The 12,505-nt window shown below is 38.6% G+C and overlaps 1 protein-coding gene across 3 annotated transcripts in view; it reads right to left on the reverse strand.

Moving 5' to 3' along the window:
- Nucleotides 1-12,505, reverse strand: part of Egfem1 (EGF-like and EMI domain containing 1) — a 599,915-nt gene that overhangs the window by 117,203 nt on the left and 470,207 nt on the right.

A 12,505-nucleotide genomic window follows, 5' to 3' on the forward strand; every position in this document is an offset into this window, starting at 1 on the left:
GTCACGTCCCCTGTTAGTCAGTGACTTCTACTATTATAAAATAACTCATATACAGTCTGATGCTGTACTGCTTTGAATTATCTTAGAAATATTAGCACTTTCGAATTAAGCCTAAGTTTCCTGGATGCCCTATCCTAAATGTAACACTTGCAAACCTTAATGTACTGGTTATATATAAATATATAAGCTAGAGTGCAGCAAGGTTCTCTTTCACATTTCCTCTGTTAATATCAGACAAGTAAACTAGGAGAAAAATCTTAGCAATCATTTCCTCTCAAAACTTAAGAGAAATAAAAGTTCTAGCTCTAAAATGTATTTCCAACAGAGTTATTTAGTAATGGCTTGCTACATGGCATCTATTATAAAGCAAGTGGATGCAAATGAGTTTTGAACTCTAAGTCAGTGGGCAAAGACCGGGCTTCTTCCCTAGACTGAAGTACTGAGCTTTTCTGGTCTCTGAAAGTGTTAACATGCTAAGACCTAGACTGCACCCTAGTTGGATCCCAGGCTCTTGTGAATCACCATCTCACTGGTCTATCTTTCACTCTGGTATTCATCACATTTCTCAAAACTCACCCTTTCCTCACTAACTCACCCACACTCTCTCATATCCTCAGTGATGTCTATAATCCTTTACCTTGAACCCTCCACTTATCTCCCCTTCTGAATGATGCACACACATCTTTCGTCAGTGCCTACACTGCACTGACCAAGCAGCCTGTATAGGACCATACTCCTTTCAGAGGACCCTCTACGTGCTTCATTATTCTAAACTGGAAAAGAAAAAAAAATCTTTCAGGTTAAAGAAAACGTTTCTTTGTTTTTATTGTTGTTGTTTTTAGTAAAGACTGTGCTGGCTATTCTCGCTTATCAGCTTGAGTACATCTGGAATTGACTAAGACTTAAGGGCCTGGTGACACCTGGGAAGTATTTTTCTTCATTGGATCATTTGAGGTCAAAAGATCCACCCTGAACCTGGGTCACGCCTTCCAGTGGCAACCTTTATAAAGAGCCACAAAGAAGGAGGCTTTTGTTTTTTACCTGCTGGTCCTGACTCTTGCTTACTGGCAAGTTTATTCATGGGCATTAGAGATAACTGCTTCATGATTTCAAGATATCCTGAAGATCAGCTAAGACATTCAGCTTTGTGGAATGAATAACTATTGGATTCTTGGCCTTTCTATGAGAAGACTGCCATTTTTGGACTAGTTAGACCACAGCCTGTGAGCCACTCCAACAAGCCCCATAAATAAATGAATAAATAAATAAATAAATGTATGTATGTTTACATATATTATGATGTTTATTATTATTATTAATAATAATTCTATCAATTCTATTCCTCTAGAGCAGTGGTTCCTAACTTGTGGGTCAATATCCCTTTGTAGGTCACATATCAGACATTAGCGGTCTTTAAATAAGTGTTTGTGGCAGTTTTCCTCTTAACCCAGGTAGCTCCCAAATAATTGGGACTGGACTAGCATATTTATTTGACAGGTTTTAAGGGCATAACAACGGAGCAGGATTACTCTGTTTTCATTCTCTAAGCTAGTCTGGCGACCTTCCAGTCTAAATCTCAGTGATTCTTGTATATTATACTGATCTGGCTCTCTGGGCTCTGAGTGCTTTCCCATGAGATCTCAAGGACTCTCATCCATGGTAGATCCTCACTTCTCTGTTTTTCCCCCTCCCTGAACTGGGTGGAATTCCAGCCCTATTCTTTCCCCCACTCAGTCATTGGACGATCAGCTTCTTGACCAATCAGGGAATAATTGGGGAACATAATTTACATAACATGGAGGCAGGAGATACTTAGAATAAGAATGGCAAACAGATGTGGGGACACAGAAATCAGCCTTTTAATAATACAAGGATAATTTTGACACAGTGCACAATAACATTATGCCTATAATCATATATCCTGAATATCAGATTTACATTATGATTCATAACAGTAACAAAATTATATTTATGAAGTAGCAGTAAAATAATTTTATGGTTGATGGAGTCACAACACAACAGGAGGAATTGGTTTAGAGAGTTGCACCATTAGGAAGGTTGGGAATCACTGTTCTAAAGAATGCTGAGCAATATGACAGCAGGCAAACTATGCATATTTTGATTGTTTGATTGCTATGGAGAAGTCAAGTTGAAGCTACAGGAGCATTCAGAGGCTGCCAATGTCATAATGGGACTGTGCCACCCACATCTCTATCCTTCCCCCAAAGGGATCAAGTACAGCACTATTATACCAGATGTTATGTTCTGCTTATGTTGATTCTGCATTAAATTATGCAGGGTGCAGGATGGGTATTCTTAACATTATATCAGAATATCAGAAACACACACATAGATGCATATACATACATACACACACACATACACACACACGTGCACATGCATATGCGTGCAGGATGGGTATTCTTAACATTATATCAGAAACACACACATAGACGCATATACATACACACAAATGTACACACACACACACACACACACACACACACACACACACTCCTGAACTCATGGCCAAGTGGCCATGGCAACTGTAAAGGCTATAACTTGGTGAATTTAGAAGGTCCCCATGCCTCGGTCTCAGTGCTCCATGCTAACTACCTTGAAATTGTTAATAATTTTACCTTGAAATTTGCAATTATTAAGTGAAGTAGGTGAGGGACCTTGTGTAGGCTTTTTTCTCCAACTTGCCCCTTTGTTCATGGTGCCTGCTTTTGTTACTGTTATTGGTATCAGAGCCTGGGCTCCAGCACCCTTGACTGACCATCCATCCACCCTCTCTAGACTCAATTAAAGATGCAAAGTAATAGTGAAAAACAGAAGAAGATTTACTCAAAGTGGCCATGTCAAGAAGAGGATCAAAGAGGTCCATTGATATCCCCATACACAAGTCCAGCTATGTAGCCCTAACACAAGGCTTAGATTTAAATAGAAGGTAAGAGTTATGTAGAATTAATCAAGGTGTCTAAACTCCAGTCCTTCTTGCTCATAATTGGGAGGGATCAGGATGAAGAAGGTCCTTTATGGTGAGGCAGCGGGCTATAGTAGCAGCCAGCTGTACTGTAGGCAAACAGCACAACACACTTGACTGGCCTCTTAGCAGGGTTGAGTTTCCTTCTGTCCAACCAAGCCAATACCAGGTCAGCCTCAGTGAAGAGGTTTGTCACTTGAGATCAATCCAGATATGATGGGTCCAGCACATGTTAACAGGCTGTGGGGGACCGACTTCATGTTCCAAGTCAGTTCACTGTGTCCCTTAGAAAATATATACTGAATTGAGGAGCCAAGATCCTGTGTAATTGTAGATAGTTCAAACCCCTCCTATTCCAAGCATCCTCATGCCCAGAGAACACAAGGAGAAATGAAGAGCACCTTGACATTGAAGAATAAATGAAGAAGGATGTGAAATAATGTTCCTCTTGCACCTAATACCTTTAGCAAGCCGTAAGCTGACTTCATAAGGAGCGAGAGGCTCAGGTTCATGTATGTGTCAACTTTGAGAGCCACTCTGCTCTCACTGTTCACCTCTCATGTTCTGCTTCATTCTACTGGGAACCTTTGAGCTAGCTGAGAACCATTAACCTTTCTCTTGCTTTCTCAGAGTACTCAATTTCCATTCCTCCTCTTCTTCTCATTTTGGGCTCTAAGTAAACCCCTACTCAGTGCCTTCCATCCTTCCAGTTGTTCCCCACAGCCTTCGCCTGCCTCTTTTCCTTGCCATTAGCTCTGTCCTCTTCCAGCTTTCAAATGCACTCTCTGCTTCTGCTGATACCCTCCCATAGGCACTGCATAGCCCATCAGTCACCTGCAGTCCCCTGCCCCACTTCATTGAACCCCGTCTAGTGGTATAGTCATGACTCACACTGCCGAAACGGCTTGGACAAAATGTATCCATATCTCAGCTTTTCCACTAGAAAGGACGTACAGCTTGGGTCAAATAGGTTTATTTACTGCCGTCTAGTTGTTGCCAGCTGTTTTAGAGACATATAGACAGGCTGGTAAGTTCCAGAATTTGAGTGTGCCCTTCAAATGTGCAGATCAGATACCAGAATCCTGAAACCCAAGTCAGTTCTTGGCCTTGTAGGGGATACTCTATTTCACCTACATTTGAGTCTCAGTTTTACTTTATATGCTCTGGGTTCCAAACAGACGATATCACTGATTATTACAAAGGCCTTTTACTGACTCCATGCCCTGAGTCACGCAAAGCCTGCACTGGGAATGATCTTTCCATTTCTTCATATGGAAATTGTCTCTTCTTTCTTTTCATTCTCAGCTGAAACTTTTATCTTCTTTAAAGGCTTCTTTAGAGTGCCCCACCAGACACGGTTTAATTCCTAGGAAAACTTCTGCAGTATTATCGTGCCCTTTTCCCTTAAGTACTTCATACTCTGCTTTACAACTATTCACATACACTTTCATATTCTTCTCCACTGAAATATAAGCTCATTAAGGGCAGGGAACACAGATAATTAATTTTTGCTAGCTATAATTTGCATTAATCAGTTTCAAAGTGATTTGACATTTGTTCGGTTCTTGTGAAGTCAGGGAAAGTGAACTATCAGCCCCTCATGAGATACACATGAAGCTGAAGTGGTTTGGTCAACTTCTACAGCTAAATAAGAAAGGCAGATGAAATCCACTTGCTTCAGACATGAACCTAGTGCTCTTTGACCATAACCTCTTGCCACATAAAATTATTTGTCTATTGTGTAAAGGTAAAGGGATGACACACTTAATATTTGGGGCACAGCACATACACAGGAGAGACATATTAGTGAAAAATAAACTATATACACAATTGTAAAATGATCACGTTCAATAAAGCGCCTTGGTTAATATTTTAAAGTATGATAAAATATTCACTAATGAGACACTTTATCAGTTGAAAAGACCTGGTGGTGTGGAGAAGAGAATACAGGTAGTCTTTGTTAGAGGGAGTCCAAATAATGTTGCCAAATGGACCAAGATTTTAATCTCCCCTAAGTTCTCAGAGTGAACCTGATTCAGCAAGGGAGCCCACTTTCAGCCCTGGGAGAGAACGGAAGGGAAACACATTTCCTGGTTTATCAGTGTAGAGTTTCTGACTGCAGACAAACAAAGCAAAGATGAACCTCTCGGTGGGAATTAAACAAGAGAATTCTGTAGAGGCTGGAGTGTTTGGTAAAGGAAACATGCATCTGGCCCCTGTGCTTGTTCTTGTACTGCAGTCCATAATGTGATTTGTTTGGATTCACAAAGGCAGCATAAATAAAAGAGATGGCAAAAATACAGACCAGGAACACTCAAAGGGGAGCGCGCACTGCCTGGATTCCAGCTGATAAGGCTGGATTTGTCTAGGGATGAAGTCTCTTGGAATTCGTACTTGAGGCTCCAGAGGCTGTAGCAAGAATTATCAGCTGTAAGAAGGCAGTCTCATTTAGCTTATGAAGCCGTTAGCGCTCTGCTTGAATGGACATTGATTGGGAATCGGAAGAATGTGATGGAGTAGGTCAGGACTTTATAATGCAATCTCGAAAAAATGGGATGCTTAACCCAACATATAAACTCCATTTCCGGGGAGATGTTAATTCCTAGACTCCTGCCTGTGTATGGAGAAGCTGGCACTAGCTATTCTGTGTGCTACAATGTTGCAGAGAAACTTAAATTCTTAGAAAAGACAAAAAGCACAGAAGGGGCTACCTCACAGAAAAAGGATTTATAAAGAGAACTACATACAATATTTTAAATTATGATGCATGCACTCTTACATGTAACATTTCAGTCAAAATATTTAAGTAAAATAATAAATTATTGCAAAATGTAGGCTTCAGGGTGAATTGAATAATAAAGTTTATCCATTTATTTAACAAATAAATGAATTATAATAAACCAAAACAATGCATTCAAGGAACATTTATTTATGTATTTTAGCATGGTTAAGTAAAAACAGTAGCGTTATCCTACAGAATACTATGTAAAAATTGTAGATGTGCAATGTATGTTCTGTTAAATGAATTGGCATTAAAATAGTCTGTGCTAAGTTGGGAGTAGAAAGATGTCTATGACAAAATAATAATATATATGTATGTTTGTATATATATATATATATATATATATACACACACACACAAGCAAACAAACAAGTACATGCCAAGTTATAGAGTAGAGACAGACTTATTCATTAAATACATATATAGCATATATGGATATTTCTATATATATTTTCAGATTCAAGTAAATATCCAGAATATATGTATATATATACATATATATAGTATATATCTTTTAAATGATTATAATACTAAACAATTTATCTAGAACTGATGCCAGTGGTTACCCAAAGGTAAAGGAAACAGTGATCAGAATACAGTGGCATAATAAAGAGAAGTTTCACCAGTACTTTATGGCAAGCACAAGTCTTTACATTGCAAGAATGAATTGCTTGATTCCTGACTCCAAAACCAGAGCTCTGAAATCACCAATGGCACCTGCCTGCCAGTCAACATGTATGCCAGATGCCCTATATAAAATGTCAGCATTACCTCTGTGCCTGTTTAAGAATTTTATTTAGCTCTCTCAATAGTTTGAGTCATATCAGAAGCAAGAACAATTGTTGAATTTCAAGAACAAACTTCAACATTTACCAAAAAAAAAAAAGATTTTTCAAAGTTTTCAGAGCAATGAGTATTCTTAAAGTTTACCATGCCATCCATTAACTGCTAACACACGATAGCATGAGTTACAGAGATCATAATAACAACATAGGCTTTAGGGGGTTCTCTTTACTACTTTAATTAGCAGCTTACCAACAAATTTGATAGAAAATATGTCCAGAAAGAATTAGTGCATATAATTGAAAACTGATTACTTTTGCTTCAATTTATCTATAACTGAATCATGACTTATATACATAGCTGGACCAACATCCCTCTAGCTCTCCTACAGACAGTTAGGACCCTTCCTTCTATTATAAATACTTTATGCAAACCATACAACACACTTAGAAACTTTCCTTGCTATTGTGTTTTAAAAGTGTCCATTGAATTCAGACCATGTCACTGGAGAAACTACATTGAGTTCTACACTATTTCTTGAGCAACTACATATGTGGACATTTGGTCAGTTAAACCTATCCAACTCTTCAGATTGGCTTGTAACAAGAAATTTCAGGGGACAAAGGATATGACTAGCTGGCATCTTAAATATGGAAAGGAAACAAAATGTCAAGGAAGCAAAGAGGTGGACAACAAGCATCCCCTGCTCTACTATTCTGTAGTCCAGACCCAGACCTACCAGTGCACATTAGCTCAAAAGACTTTGATTCAATTTTTCAGATGTGTCAACATTCTGCTCCTGGTAGGTTAAGGTAGCCAGTGCTACCAGATGTGACGCCCTTATAACAAAGATAAATTCAGAAAACACCATCAAAATCTAAAATGACCCCCAAACTCTGATGACTAGAGGTTAGCATAAAAGCACAATGAACAACAGTCAGGGCAATATGGCACCATGACAGCCCAGCTATCCTGCTACAGAAAGTCCTGGATATTCCAACACAGCTGCAGCACAAGAAAAGGACAGTAAAGCTATTTTTATGAAGATGATACAGACCTTTAAACTGGAAATGAATAAATCCCTTAAAGAAATATGGCAAAATATAATCAAATAGGTGAAAAAGATGAATAAAACTGTTCAAGACCTAAAAATGGAAAAAGGGGCAATAAAGAAAGCACAAACTGAGGGAATCCTAAAGACAGAAAATCTACATAAGTGAACAGGAACTATAGGTGCAAAAGCATCACCAACAGAATATTAGAGTTGGAAAGAAAATGTTAAATCTAAAAAGTCTCTGACACAAAACATCCAGAAAATCTGGGACACTATGAAAAGATCAAACCTAAGAATATCAGGAACAGAAGAAAGAAAAGATTCCGAGCAAAAAGGCCAAAAAATACATTCAATAAAATCATAGAACATTTCACTAACCTAAAGAAAGAGACACTTATAAATGTACAAAAATCTTACAAAACACCAAATAGATTGGATCAGAAAAGAAAATTTTCCCACAACACAATAACCAAAATGTTAAATATAGAGACTAAAGAAAGAATTTTAAAAGTTGCAGGGGAAAGGCCAAGTAACATGTAAGAACCAACCTATTAGAATAACACACAAGTTCTTAACAGAGATTTCCAAAGCCAGAAAGACCTAGGAAGATATTTTGCAAATGTCATTCCAGACTACTATATTCCACAAAACTTTCAATTAAAATAGATGGTGAAAACAAGAAATTTAATAACAAAAATATAAACAATATCTATCCATAAATGCAGCCCTTCAGAAAATACAAGAAGGAAAATTCTAACACAAGGAGGTTCAGTACACCTAAGAAAACAAAGAAAATAAATAATTTCAAAGAAACAAAACACACACACACACACACACACACACACACACACACACACACACTCTACCACCACCACCATCACCAAAATAACAGGAAGTAACAATCATTGGTCATTAATATTTCTCAACATCAATGGACTCAATTCCCCAGTAAAAAGACACAGGCTAGGGGTTGGCGACTTAGCTCAGTGGTAGAGCACTTGCCTAGGAAGCGCAAGGCCCTGGGTTCGGTCCCCAGCTCCGAAAAAAAGAACCAAAAAAAAAAAAAAAGACACAGGCTAAAAGAAAAACAGGAGAAAAACAGGATCGATCATTCTGCAGCACAGAGAGAAGAGAGGCGAGGCTCGAGGGGCGGGACGGGGCAGGGCGGGGCGGGGCGAGGCAAGGCGAAAAGAAAGAAAAAATCCTCAATATCAAATAATAAAAATTACCTTGGTGTAAAGGGCTAGAAAAATGTTCTAAGCAAAGAGGCCCAAGAAAAAAGCTGGAGTAGCCATTCTAATAGCTACTAAAATAAGCTTTCAACCAAAATAAATCAAAAGAGATGGGAAAGACACTTCATATTCATCAAATGAAAAATTCACCAAAATGATGTCTCAGTTATGAACAACTACATTCAAAATGCAAGTGCACATCACACACACACACCACACACACACACACAGACACACACACACACACACACACACACACACACCACATCACACCCCACATATTAACTCTGGGAGATATCCCATAAGTGACCCTAAAATTCTATCAGAAAACTCCTACAGCTGATAAACATCTTCAGCAAAATAGCTGAATATAAAATTAACTAAAAAAAATCACTATCCCTTCTATATACAAATGATAAACCGGCTGAGAAAGAAATTAGGGAAAGACTACCCTTCCCAATAGCCACAAGTGATATAAAATACCTTAGTGTTTCTCTAACCAAGCAAGTGAAAGACCTGTATTACAAAAAAATGAGCATACACGCAAAGGATGTTCTGCTATACAATGTGGACACTTGCTCAACTATGTTCATAGAAATTTAATTTGTAATAGCCAGGAACTGGAAACAACCTAGATGTTCCTCACACGAAGAAAGGAAAAAGAAAATGTGGTACTTTTACACAATGGAATATTACTCAGCTACTAGAAACAGTGACATTATGAAATTTGCAGGTAAATGCATGGAACTAGGAAAGATCATCCTGAGTGAAGTAGGCCAGACCCAGAAAGACAAACCAAGGTACGTATTCACTTATAAGTTGATATTAGCCATAAAATACAGGATAATCATACAACAATCCACAGACCCAAAGAATATAAGTAACAAGGAGGGCCTAAGTGATTATGCTTAAATCTCACTGCGAAGGAGAAACAAAATAGACATCAGAGGTGGATCGAGGGAGAGATCGGTGAGATGGGGGCGGGGAGGGGAACTGAATGGGTTGAGTGTTGGGGAGACATAAGGAAAAAGGAGCTGGGAGAGAGAACTGGACGAGCTAGAGACCTATGACAATGAAAACTCTTAGAGATCTACGGGGATGACCCCCAGCTAAAACTTCTAGCAATGGTGTTTATGGAGGCCAAACTGGCTCTCTCCTGTGACCAGGCAAGGCTTCTGATGGAGGAATTTGAACACCAACCCAGTCAGAAAACTTTCAACCTACAATTTTCCCTGCTACAAGGTATGCATGGGTCAAAATGGAGCAGAGACTGAGGAAATGGACAACCAGTTACTGGTCCAGCTTGAGACCATGTTAATGACATTCTGCTATTCTTGCAGACAAGAGCCTAGGTTACCTGTCATCAGAGAGGCTTCACCCAGCCACTGGTGAAAGCTGTGGCAGAGGCTCATGGCCAAACGTTAGGTGGACCTTGGGGAATCCTGCAGAAGACAGGGAGGAAGGCTTATAAAAGCCAGAGGGGTCACAATCCACAAGAAAACCAACCGAATCAGCTAAGCTGGGCTTATACGGACTCGCACTGACTAAACTGCCAACCAGAGAATGTGCAGGGGACAGACCTAGACCCTATATGCCTAACAGTTATGTAGCTTGGTCTTCATGTACGACTCCTAACAGCAGGAATAGGGGTTGTCTCTGACTCTGTTTCCTGCCTATGGGACCATTTCCTCTAACTGGGCTGCCAAGTCTAGCCTCAATAGGAGAAGATGTTGCCTAGACTCACTGCAATCTGATATCCCAAAGGCCCCTTGATAGCCGTGGGAGGTCTCCCCTTTTCTGAAGAAAAAGGGATCAGGACTGGATGGGGTGGGGATGGAGGACAGAAAAGAGAAAAGGAAATGGCAGTCAGGAGGTACAGGAAATTGATTAATTAATTAATTAAAAATAACAAAGAGAGGTAAACGTATGGGAATGGACTGCATATTTACTAAATGCAAGTATAATAATCCAAGGTGGAACATAAGTGGAGAGATTATAAGGGAAGACTTTGGACAGTCAGTCCCCTCTGGACTGAAACAAAGACCCACAGCAGAGGAATGACAAATTCTTAGCCAAACATTCCAGAAATCAATATGTAGAAAAGCACTTTCTGCGGGAGATAGAGTTGAGATGTACTTCGAGCTGTATATTAATTTTGCATGTGTTTTTAAAACTAAAGAAGTATATAAACTGCGAACATAGAGTAGTCAGCTCAAGATAATTACTGGTGTCACGTATAAGGTTATGTGGAGGTTCCCATTACAGAGAAACTTAAAATGTATTTATTGATACTTCCTTATGATAAAATGCTTGAAGAGAATCACCCCAATCTGTAAGGTACAGTTTAAAATCTGCAAGTTCTTTTTCCTGTTTGCTTGCATGTCTGAAATGGGAGATTACTATGTAGCCTAAGACAGCCATGAACCAGCACCGCCCTCAACTTCCCAGTTCTGGGATTAAAGGCTCGTGTCATCAGGCCTGCCTTGTACATGCGTTTTAACTTCTCAGGCTGCCTTCACCATTTGGAAAGGCAACCTTTCATCATCCAAAGGAGAAGAAGGTTTTATTAGACATGTTTGTTTTGTTTTGCTAAAATAGCTGAGAATTGTTTTTTATGTAAACTATCTACTGTTAAGCTTCAACCCTAATTCTAATTCATTCAGAACACCATGTTCTCAAAGTTCTTTAATTGACACTAACAGGGAGGGCAAAAAGATACACCGTGCAGATATCCGAGACTTGCTTTAAATGTGAACCATTTGACTAGAACGGTTTGATTGGGGATGGAGCAAGAACTCCCTGAAATAGAAAGGGGTCCCAGAAACGGCTTTCCTGACATTTTAACATTTATTGCCATTTCTTTACTTCTAAAAATCCAACAGTAAAGTTTTATAAATTTAATTGCCCTGAAATATTTTGAGGTACCAAACACCCCAGGTCACTATCAAATATTTTTTACATCAAAATATGCCTGTTACATTTTTGTGAGTGGTTTTCCAGGTACTCTTAGAGAAATTCAAAGCACCCATTATTAAAACATCGTCACTGAGCCCTCAAAGTCTTCCAAGTAGCCATCTTGAGAACTTTTTTTTTGTGAAGAATAAATTCAATATTTTAAAATTAATGTCTTAGAAATTGCACATAAAACTCATAAAACGCAAGACCTTCTGATTTTTCAAAGTAAGTAGAAATGGAGAGTTCTCTAGTAAAGTTGGTCATCTAATCACTTATAAACACAGAATAAACGGAGCGATTGAGATTTCAATATGGTGGAAGCTTATCTTTAACGTATGAAAGCATTAATGTATAGATGTCATATACGTATGAAAGCATTAATGTATAGATGTCATATACGTATGAAAGCATTAATGTATAGATGTCATATACGTATGAAAGCATTAATGTATAGATGTCATATACGTATGAAAGCATTAATGTATATGTGTCATATTCCATGTGGTCGTCCTATAGATTTACATCTTGAAAATTCAATTCCCACACTTCTGGTTGATTTGTCATTTTTCCAATCCTTCTTTTACTTCAAATTCTTTAAGTATGTCTAATTAATATTATGCTATTAATATGTGCATTCTTCATAGGTCTCTTTCTAATGTCTACATTTGAAAAAATTAAAGTGACTAGAGTTTCGAGTGCTCACTAGCAAACCT

This window comes from Rattus norvegicus, chromosome 2 (genome assembly GCF_021556685.1).
Source record: "Rattus norvegicus strain SHRSP/BbbUtx chromosome 2, alternate assembly SHRSP_T2T, whole genome shotgun sequence".
Lineage (NCBI taxonomy): Eukaryota > Metazoa > Chordata > Mammalia > Rodentia > Muridae > Rattus > Rattus norvegicus.